Below are 11,353 nucleotides of genomic sequence, written 5' to 3'. Positions count from 1 at the left end.
AATTATTATTCTATATATATTATTTCTGAACCCACTTTTTTAGTTTGCTTTTATGTAAAAATTTGGTTAAAATACAAATTAAAATATACTTTGAATATCATAAAAAATTTAGTGAATTTAATTCAAATGTAAGTACTCAATTTGGCTTTTGTTAATTTGTGCTTAAAATTGATATTTGGTGGCAACCAGAACATAAAAGTTCTGTTAAAATATGTTATTTTCTTCTTCATTAAATTCTGTCTGAAACTTTTTGCCCACTGTCTGTTTTCTTTTTCTTCGAACTTCACTAATATCTACATATTGTGTACTCTGCATAATTTGATAATTAACTTACTTTTTCTTTTATTTCGTATCTCTTATAATTTTGTGAAGTATTAAATTTATTTGATCGTCCAAATAAAAATATATGATATATATTTAGCGCACTGTATATACCTTGTAATTATACAAATGGAAGGATTTCAAAAAACGACAAATATACTACGTGTTACATTGAAAAAAAAATACAACATTCAATTGTGTCTTTTATTATTAATTATTATTAATGGGGGAACGCACAATTTGAATACCTCTGTACAAAAAATATTTTATTTCAATTCAATTAATCAATAAAAGGATCATGCAAAGTCAGTATAGGTTGAAAGAGAATTATAAATTTTGACTCGTTTGGAAAAACAAAAAAAAATCAGTTTCAAATCGGCTAAGCCGCAACAAAATGCTTGTTATCGCGTATTATGCGGGGAACAGCCACTTTCTTACTTAGGATAAAGTTCTGAAGTGGTGTATAAAAATAATGTACATTTCCAAAGTATTCCACAATTCGTCCATGAATGCTTACAAATTATTCTCCCATACCATTCTACCATTCACTGCTGAATTAATTTTGAACTGTTTTATTATTAAGTTTTATATATAGGCCTGCAAAAGGAACCTGTTTATAATAAGATATTAGTTTAAAAAAGTGCTTTAACCATACACCATTTAGAAAACAATAATTAGTTAGTGATTTTCCATTTCAAAAAACTGCAATCTCGTAGTGATTTTTTTCTTCAGATCGATTAATGTACAGGGTGATTCGAGTCCGATATCTTTAGAACTTTATTACTCATACACAGTAAGTACTGTCAGTACTTTCGGTTTCATTAATTTATTTATCTTAACAAAGCTAAATCCTTGAATCCTAACTAGATTTTTATTCGATTGCAACTGAGTTTCAAATAAATATCAGTTTAATAATAGTTCAGTTGTATTCATGTTTGATTTAGTTCTTAATAAAGTTGGAGTCTACTTATATAACTTATACTTATTGGATAACTATAAAATTATTTTTCATTTGATTAATCTTTGACATTTTTGAAAATTAATGGAAACGATCAATTTCTGTCATATGCGTTCTAGTCAGTCAAAAATTTATCCAGTGGAAATAATGAATTATCAGAGAACACTATATCAACGAGAAGCGACAGAATCGGCGGCTTCTTTGATGTTTCGTGGTCACGCTAGAATTGACAGATTTGAAGGAAACACAACCGTTTGCACTGAGAGAAGTTATACTTTTGAATGGATGTACACTGAACGAACTGCATCAGTATCAAACATTGTTCAATAATACATGAATAACTGTGATAAAATGTAGACAAATTATATCATCGCAACGGTTTTCATAGCATTGTGTTATATATAATTGTTGTAAAGAGTTAAGCTCTTACTTGTGTTATATACAGTGTTCAGAATTGGTGATAAATGTATTGAAATATTAGATGCTAAAGGAAACAGTAAGTCCATTAAATAGTAAATTGTAGATAATTCTGATTTACAATTTACAGCTAGGTACTTATAATAATAATAATAATAATTACCTTTCGTAATCCTTAGGGAATTTAAAAAGGGTTAATCCTTCAACACAATAATAATCAGACATTTTATTGATTTCAAGTTGATTCTAAATGAAAACGAAAGGCAGGCCCATAGTTTTATACATGGACCTAGCAAATCGAAGACGAAATGGCTGCTGAGCCTCAGTCGAAGAACCCTAAACCAAATGGTCGGGGTTCTGACAGGTTTCTGCAGACTTAGGAGGCATTTAAGTTTAATAGGAATTGAGGAGGACCCTCTATGCCCGAAATGTGAAGAAGGGGAGGACACCCCTGTCCACCTTCTGGGGCATTGTGCAGCCTTTGGGAGAATAAGACATAAAGTCTTTGGTGCTGGAGAGCTGTAAGGGGTTGAGGTGAGAGACCTTCCCTGGACCAAAATCCTGGCGTTCATCAAGGAGTTGGGTAAGTTCGAGGAGGGTCTGAGGCACAGAGTGGTTAGGTGATGGGACGGCGGGGTAGGCAAAAAGGGCCCACTTGTGGCCTAATTGCCAGGCTGAGGCCGCCCCTTTACTACTACTACTACTAGTAGTAGTAAACTAGTAGACTAGTACATCGTCAGTGGATCAGTAATAAAATAAACGAAAATTCGTTTAAAAATACTTGGCACTTCTGAAGTAGGAGCTACCGAGGGTTTCTTCACCACGATAATTCTTTCTATAGCCCAAACACTCAAGCCGTACCACAAAGAGTCTGAAAAGTCCGATCGGTGCCAATTCTCTGTGTGACTTTAGTGTGGACAAAAGTATAGATGAATTTATTCGTGTCGAATAGGCTAGAATATTGTTTATTTAGTTATTATTAATAATATTTCAAACATTTTTTTGCATTAATAATTTAATTGTAACATGTATTTGTCAATGTTTTGGATAATATTGTTTAAATTAATATTTTTATTCGAAAGAGTGCAGAATAAACATCAATTTACAGAAAAAGAGGCAAAAATAGCATCTTCAAAAAACGCCTGTATTCCAGACACAGGAAAAAATCGATTATATCATTTTATCAATATGAAGTATTTTTTTCTTAAAAATATAAGCTTTGAACTTCAACATTTTTTTTACTATTTCTCTAACCATTGTTTATAAAAAAATACGAATTTAAAAAAATATATTTTTTTTTCAAAAATAATGACAATCGATTTCTCGGAAAATTTTGACCCAGTTTTGATATAAATACGTTATGGTTTCGTTAACAAAAAAGAAGACATAAAAATTCAACGTTGGCAAAATCTCAATTCGCACTAGTGTGACCTTTGAGGGTTGAACAATGCCGGTTTGGGCACTGGAAGAATAGAGTATAATCCGATATTCTGAAAAACAATGCAAGATTGAGCTATGCTAACCGTAAATTGTTTAAGAAACTTCAAACTTAGCGGACAATAAATATTAAAACTGACAAGCTTTCTCGAACAGTAATGATTTGTTGGAATAAACCGTATTTCTTAGGCTGATAACAAAAATATGACGATTGAGGTAAACATATCGAAAAGGGCGAAAAAATCTAAAACGATAAGGACTGGATACTAAAAAAAAATAAAATTAATTAAACATTACATACAGTTTGATGTTAATTCTAATTTAATTAATAACCTAAGATAAAGTTGGAAAGCAATAACTTTTAACGCAACTGAAACGGTTTTATTTTTCATAGTCTATTTTGTTTAAAGTGAGTTAGGTAACCTTAATTAAATGAAAATATAATATTGAAAAAAGTGTTTCTGATTGCAACGTCCAAAAATAACTCAGACGAATAAAATTTAACTTTTTTGGAAGCAGAAACTTGAAAATATATATATTTCCGAAGGATTTAGGTGCGCTGAATCCGAATCTGGCAGCAGAATTGCTCTATCTCGTCAGGTTTTTGAGATATCCTAACCTAAAAGTGCAAAAAACACTGTTTTTCATCATATTTGAGGTTATGTAGTAGTGCCATCTATTCTTTTTCAAAAAACTAATACATCGAATCTAAAAAACAAGGCTCCCTCCTTCGAATGCCGTTGAGTTTGCTCAAATATCTTTTTTTTTTTCGTTGAGATATCATATGTTGAAATTTTTAAGTTTCTCAGTTTCTTAATATGCGAAAATCTACTAAGGATCCCTTAGACATCAAACAGTTGATTGCAATTCAGAAACATCATACCCATACGGTTTGTGGGTTTGGAGTTGGTAGGCTTGGGGTTTGTAAGCTTGGAGTTTGTAGGTTTGGGTTTTGTGGGATTGGGGTTTGTGGGTTTAGGGATTGTGGGTTTGGGGTTTGTGGGCTTGTGGATTTGGAGTTTGTGAGTTTGAGTTCGTATGTATTGAAGGTTTCTGAGTATGAAGTTTCTAAACTGCAATCAACTGTTTGACGTCTAAGGAATCCTTAGTAGATTTCCGCATATTAAGAAACTGATAAACTTAGAAATTTCAACATGTGATATCTCAACGAAAAAAAAGATATTTGAGCAAACTCAACGGCATTGGAAAGAGGGAGCCTTGTACTTTTAAATTATATATATTTTTTTAAAAAACAGATGGCATTACTACATAACCTCAAATATGACGAAAAACAGTGTTTTTTGCACTTTTAGGTTAGGATATCTCAAAAACCTGATATGATAGAGCAATTTTGCGGCCAGATTTGGATTCAGCGCATCAAAATCCTTCGGGAATGCATATTACTGTGTCTGCTTCTTGACCCTTATTGACCTCTGTAATTCATCGAATGCCACATGAAGCTTCGATAAATTAGAAAACAATTTTCCAGGACTATACTCAAATTGTTGCCATTCGGCAATAGCCACTTGAGTTCTTCGTTCACTCGTGTCTCTTGCCTGGCAAGTTTTCGAAAAATTGTCAAATTACTCACAGTTTATTTTCAATCTTTTGTGAAGTTAGCACTGAAAGCATTTTTACTTAATTTTAGGCTTGTTTTGAGAAAATATTTTTATAATTATGATACGATTGTCTTTCATTTTATGTGTGAATATTTTTCAGTAAAATCATCCTGCGTTATTAAATTTTTTTAATAAATATAATTCTGACTGATCATTTAAAAGACGCATTAATGATACACCCGCATATTCAAGGCCAGGAATCACTTCTCTTCCTTCCGCCCGCACTGTGTTCAATCTCAGAACATATTTTATGATAATAGTAATAAATTAAAATTCATAACAATTGCGCCTTGAATATTAAAGCGTATCTAGAGGTGGCTTTCAAGTCACCTTTCGCAACTATGCAATTAGCAGCGACTGTGATTGCTTCTGATTTTTTTTCGGGCATTTTTTCCATTTATTTGTTGTATTTATAACAATTAATATATTTGATTTATACCCGTAACACACCATTGCGGCAAATAATAACTGTTGTTTTTCTCACCGTTGGATGGCAGAATTATTTATACAGGGCGTTGCACAGAACCAGTACATCTTTTGTTTTATTTAATGTTTTATGCCCAGTATAATATTTATATTATTATTTTTCATTATTGAAGGCCGTAGATAAGCTTGGTTTCCAAAAAAATTCTGGTCGTCTCACTTCCTCTTTCTTTTGCGCAAAAAATGTAATAATTGGAACAATATATTCCTTTCATTACTATAAAATTTTTGTAATAATTCCAACACTTATTCCCGAGAAAAAGAGGGTGAAAGACGACGTGGCGCCCAACGTGGGGCTCGAAGGTTAGAAACTCAAAGAGAATGTAGTGAAACACGGCAGAAGCAGCTTACGACTTTCTGGAATATTTAAAAATTTTAAAATGTTTCATAAAACTATAATGCCAATAAAATGCAAAACTGCGTTATCATGTTGTTATTAAGAATATGGTATATCAAACATATCAAACAATTTATAAAATCAACTACAGTTAAATGTTGCCTACGAATCATCTATGTTTTTATTAAGTTTATTTACTATTAAAATTAATTCTTCTCACTATTTACTACAAACAGCAATACTGCCCTGTTAAGCCATAAAGTCGTAACTGTCAAATAGTTGATTTTGAGATAATTAGCATTTTCTCTAGTCTAATTTGCCATGAAGACTATTACATTCAGAAAAGATATTTTTATTACATACTACTAATTTTTACTTGCAGATTTTGTTTTTTCACTTTAATTTGTTGTGCATACAACCCGAGTATGATATTTGACACATACGACATTTTCTGTTAATAATGATGAAAATTGAAACTATTAAAAAAGTAGTATCTACAATAAATTTCAATTGTTCATTAATTGTTATTTGCCTATTACTATCAATTTTTAACTGATATTGTTTCTTACAATTTGTGCAAGATGCTTTGATTTGATATTTACTCTTACTGGTCTTGATTTTAATTTGATTTCGTTCAAATTTACTTAAGAGCGTATTTTTTTTCTTTTGCGCAATTCGCCTTTTTTTAGTAAATTGGACATTGCTTGCAGAGAACCAGATATTTTCAAAAATTTCGTCCATAATGCCCTTTACTACTTCTGAAAAACATTCATTAGAAACACGCAATATAATATTAACTTTTGGATTTTTTTCTCCATTTTTATTGTTTCTAGCACTTAAATCCACCCACACATTTTTTAAAATATCATATGATATCTACTGTTTACTACAACTACACTTTCTACAAAAACTTCCTCTTCTTTGTATAACGATGCGTTGTTTATGACCTTTATTTTTGTTTTTACATTTACAATATCTTTAAAACTGTTAAAATTACTACTACTGCTACTATCACTAGCTGTATCCATTTCTTCCATATCAACTACTATCACTAGCTCTATCCATTTCTTCCATATCTGGCTCATATTCGTCTATTTTCTCAGCAAGTTGCTTGTTACTCCGGGAATACGTTATAATAAATATTACTACCTCACACTTTAACAGTCTAGAATGAACGAGACTAATTAAAAACTAAATAATTCCCACAGCAAATCACTGTTTATCTGTTAGCTAGTTACAAACTGAGTCTGACAGGTGGTAGATATTATTTTGTAGATGGCGCAGTTGTACAGTTGTTAGTACAGTCACTAAATTACAGTCACTAGATAATATATGTTATCTAGTGACTGTAGATATGTTATTTAGTGACTGTATAGTGACTGTAGTTGTTAGACGAATTGGTCGTATCTGTGTGATAAATATTACAGATATTATTCTAACATTTTCAGATACGACTTTATTTCTAACAAAGGCATGGAAATTGTAGATACGACATTCACATTTTGAGATATATAGCCTATAATAATAACAAATTTGTCCTTTTTTCTTAACAAAATGATAAAACTGATGTCGTGGAGTATTAGTAACCCTGTACTTGAAATTGGGGATAATTGCAGTTACGACTTTATGGCTTAACAGGGCAGAATACCATGAATCAAATATGACAAATTGCTGATTCATACATCAAACGACTGCTTTTTTATAAAGTTCATAATTACTGTAAGTTGTGGGAAGTTCTATTCATTCTACTGATAACTCATTACTAATTAATTTTTTACTTGCGCCAAATTAAATTAACCAGTGGTTTCAGCATCTTGTGTAAAAAAAATAAATGACTGCAATCTGCATATCCTCTTAGATTAATTAGCGGGCATTATGCAATACCTCATAAATTAACATCAAACAAAGCAAAGCTCGATTAATCATTAGAAGTTTGATGATGTTTATTATGATAATGATGTTTTCTTAGTCATTAAATAACAAACTCGGTCTTTTCTGGGAGAAAATAAGATTGACATTGTACAGTTCAATCTGAGGATGTAGCAGAATGCGCCATCTAGTGATGTACGTGATGATGAAAGTCATAGGCGGCTGTGTTAAAGCTTAGACTATATACACTATAGTCAAGGGTTAAAGCTGAATAACGGTATTTTATTCTTTGAAACTTTAACGTGAAACTGAAAAAAATTGTTAATGATTTCTATTTTTTTCATTTTACACTTATAATGTATTACGAATTTGAATTGTTATATACATGAGACGCATAAAATAATAAAAAAAAGCATGTTTCCGCCCGGGATCGAACCGGGGACCTTGTGCGTGTGAAGCACACGTGATGACCACTACACTACGGAAACCGATGAATGCGATTTGCCAGAACAGAATACTAATCAGAATGTAAATACATATACTAGAATATCATTTCGTAATAATCAATGTAAGTATTCTTTCAGCACATGCTTCTATGGCAAAAATATAATTTTCTTGCATTTATTTTAAATGCAATTTACTTTTAACTATAGTGTTTAGTCTTTTTTATTTAACATTAGTGGTTTTATGTCTTTAACGCTAGTGCCAGAGATATACTTTTAACATTAGTGATAAATCAATGTACCTACTGTGAATATTATTGGCTTAATTTTTGCAACGAAAGAGGATAATATTACATAAAGCGGTCCAAATGGATACTCGTGTCATTTTTAACGTTCTCTGCGGTTAACATTATAGTCTCTTAAAGTAATTTAATGGCGTTTATTAGTATTGCAGAATATCAAAATAAACAGAGAACGCCATTTAATTCACTGCCTTTTCATCGTAAAATCTCCGTTAATATCCCCAAACAAATAATTAATATACGCAGTTTACTGCAGCATAAAACTGAGTAAATCATCAAAGCTTAAATGTGGTATATACATGGACGACTGTAACTTTGACCTCTATATAAATTTTTTAATATTGTGTAAGTATTTAAAGTAGGTACCTTATCAGAAAATGCCTTTAGCTCTGTCAGTAATAAGCATTTAATTAAATACTTAAAAAACATACAAAAATGTGAATTCATGGTAATGAATCCATTAGTCGGGTATTCCCCGAACTCCCATTGCGTGATTTGTTCCTCTCTATTTCTAAATATGAGAAAAATTTAATTTTTGTCCCCACTAACCAAAAGATATATTTCTCAGTCAATTATCTGAAATGTATGCAACCCAAAATACAAGACAGTTTAAATTATTTCACTTAATAAATGAGAAATTGCAAATTTTATAATTTTATTTTGTTTTTCTATAAAGTTCTCTAATATTTTCAGACCATTAACTTTAGTCTAGTTGGTAGTTTGTAGAAAAGCACTTTATTTTGGTGTTATCACATACGATAATCTACCAAGCTGAAAGCTGCCAAATGAGTTGCTTTCATCCGAGCAATCAGACTTTGCTTCCGACAAACAAAAATGAATTTAATAAGAGATAAACTTCTAAAGTAGGTCAGACTGGAAAGTTTTAACCCATATTCAATCTAAGGCATCGGAGATTTTCGTTATTTAGTAATGGACAAAGGGTCAGTATAGACTAAGAAAAAGTTTTAGTTAAGTAAAGTGTTTAAAGTATACAAAAATTTTATATAACTATAAAGCTAATGCGTGCATTTTAAATCGGTTGTATAAACAGTATTTTCTCCAGTGACGACTGATGAACATCAAAGTGGTCATATTTTGACATTAAAACATGGGGCTCATACTATTTTTTGGAGAGAGATTCCTTGTATCTCAAAAAACAAAAAATGAGCATATAAATCGTCCACTAAAAAACAGTATGGGTCCCATACATAACCTTGGTGGTATATTGAGTGAAATACGTCCTACCACCAGAATAATTAAAACAGCATAGAAGTCTTCATAATAATGCAGGACGTCCTATGAACACGATATCATTCCTGAAATATTTTCAATAAAATAAAAAAGTTACAGTTTAGTGAACGCAATGTGTTTCTTGGATATAGGTATTGCATCGGAATGGTATTAGTATGATATTGTATGAAACAACTGCTCTGCGAACTATAGCCCTTTCCAACAATGATTACATCTACAATATCTTAAATAGTAGGTAGAAAGCAATGTTTTATTTCACGGACAATTAAGAATATAATACATTTGAATTTAAACAAATATGGAAGCTAAAAGTTACTCAGAATCCAAGTTACTGCCTTTACCACCGCCACTTTGGCACTGCTTTTGTTTATGACAATGAAATTTGCTTGTAGAATATATAAAAGGAGAACATATTTGTCATTAGTAAATTGCCAATGTAAGGGATATAAGAAGGTGGAATGCAAATTTTATGAAGAAAGCTATGGGGAATTGTCAACTGAACTACGCAGGTCAGTTCAAGGTCAAATGTTGACTTTTACCGTATTTTTTATTTTTATCTAAGTAATCAGAAGGAGTGACAGTCTAAATACCTGATGGTACCAGTGGCCGGATTATTCCCTACTCTCGCCTTCAATAGTCGTATTATCTTTCAGTTTTAAGGTTAGGATTTCATCTGCGACCACCAAAAAATTGTTAGTCCCTTCTATTCCATCGTCGAAAATAAAAAATAACAACCGGAATAATCACTTAACCTCTACCTGACCTTGATCATTGACCTTAAAGTCACGTTTAAAATCATAATAGCTCGTAGAATTCTACAGTATCCTATTTCTAGCGTTGAAATAAGGTGTTGGTTACTCCAAAAACCGATATGACCTTGACATGTTCTTTTGACCTTGACCTCAAGATGAAAGGAATACCATCAGGTATCTACTCAAAAACCGTCACTCCCTCTGATTCCTTGAAGTCACAGTCAATATCATATTCAGAATTTTCTGTTCTTTCTATTCCCGTGGTTGAAAAACAGGGTAGCCATTTAAAAATCCGACTTGATCTTGATATGACCTTGAACATTGACCTTGAGATCAAGGTCAAGATTACCATCGGATGCGTCGTGAAAGATACTGAGACTTTTGTCCTCACCATTTATCCCAAAAATGCTTTCTCGCTGAGATATTTGGAGGTTTCCGTACTTTTGACTAATCCACATATTTGATACACTCTCCCATTACAACCAAATAATGTGACAATAAAGCCATTGGTAATAATTATACACATACAGATGCGTTTTGGAGATCAGTAAGCATAAAACCTATGAGATTGACCAGTACGTTGTAAAATATCTTTATCTTCATTTCTAGAAAATATAAGGATAAGACAGGAAGGATTAAAACTATTGGACTCTCTAAGTTTAATCAAAGGCAAACTGGAGAGATCGTAGATTTTGCCAAGATAAATTCAGATGGTTTCCGACTTGAATTTCAAGTCCCTTTTCAAGAACAGGTCCTATAGAGATTTTCCAAAGTACAGTATTGCTGTGGTTGCAGATTCTCGTTCTAGTTCCAGGAAGTGGACTAGAACATAGTTTTCGGGCCAAACGAGATCTTTGTAAATAAAGTAAATGATTAATTTCAGCTGTTGTCAAAATATTCCCTTCTAACTTACTTTTCACTGAAGATATTAAAATAATTGCAGGGAAGTACAGCATGTGGTATCTCCTGCAGGAGGATATCGCCGCTGTACAAACTTCGAGAGACTAAAGTAAAATTTGATGCACCTGATTTTAAAATTAATTCTGATGTCTCTAGAAGCAAGATTTGCTAGTTTCAGATTAATCTTAGGGTAAGTAAACGTTATATTTTATTATGATGATGTACTTACTGTAATATACTGAAAAACTAATCAGCATTTCTTGC

The 11,353-nt window shown here is 31.8% G+C and overlaps 1 non-coding gene across 1 annotated transcript; it reads right to left on the bottom strand.

Moving 5' to 3' along the window:
• Nucleotides 1–7,856: 7,856 nt before the first annotated feature.
• On the bottom strand, nucleotides 7,857–7,929 carry Trnav-cac. The gene has a single exon. It is a non-coding gene; the product is annotated as a tRNA-Val (tRNA).
• Between the last annotated feature and the right edge of the window lie 3,424 nt (nucleotides 7,930–11,353).

Source organism: Anoplophora glabripennis, unplaced genomic scaffold (assembly GCF_000390285.2).
Source record: "Anoplophora glabripennis isolate ALB-LARVAE unplaced genomic scaffold, Agla_2.0 scaffold44, whole genome shotgun sequence".
NCBI classification, from domain to species: Eukaryota; Metazoa; Arthropoda; class Insecta; order Coleoptera; family Cerambycidae; genus Anoplophora; species Anoplophora glabripennis.
The sequence above is the reverse complement of the archived record's forward strand: the minus strand, read 5'-3'. Positions and strand labels throughout refer to the sequence as shown.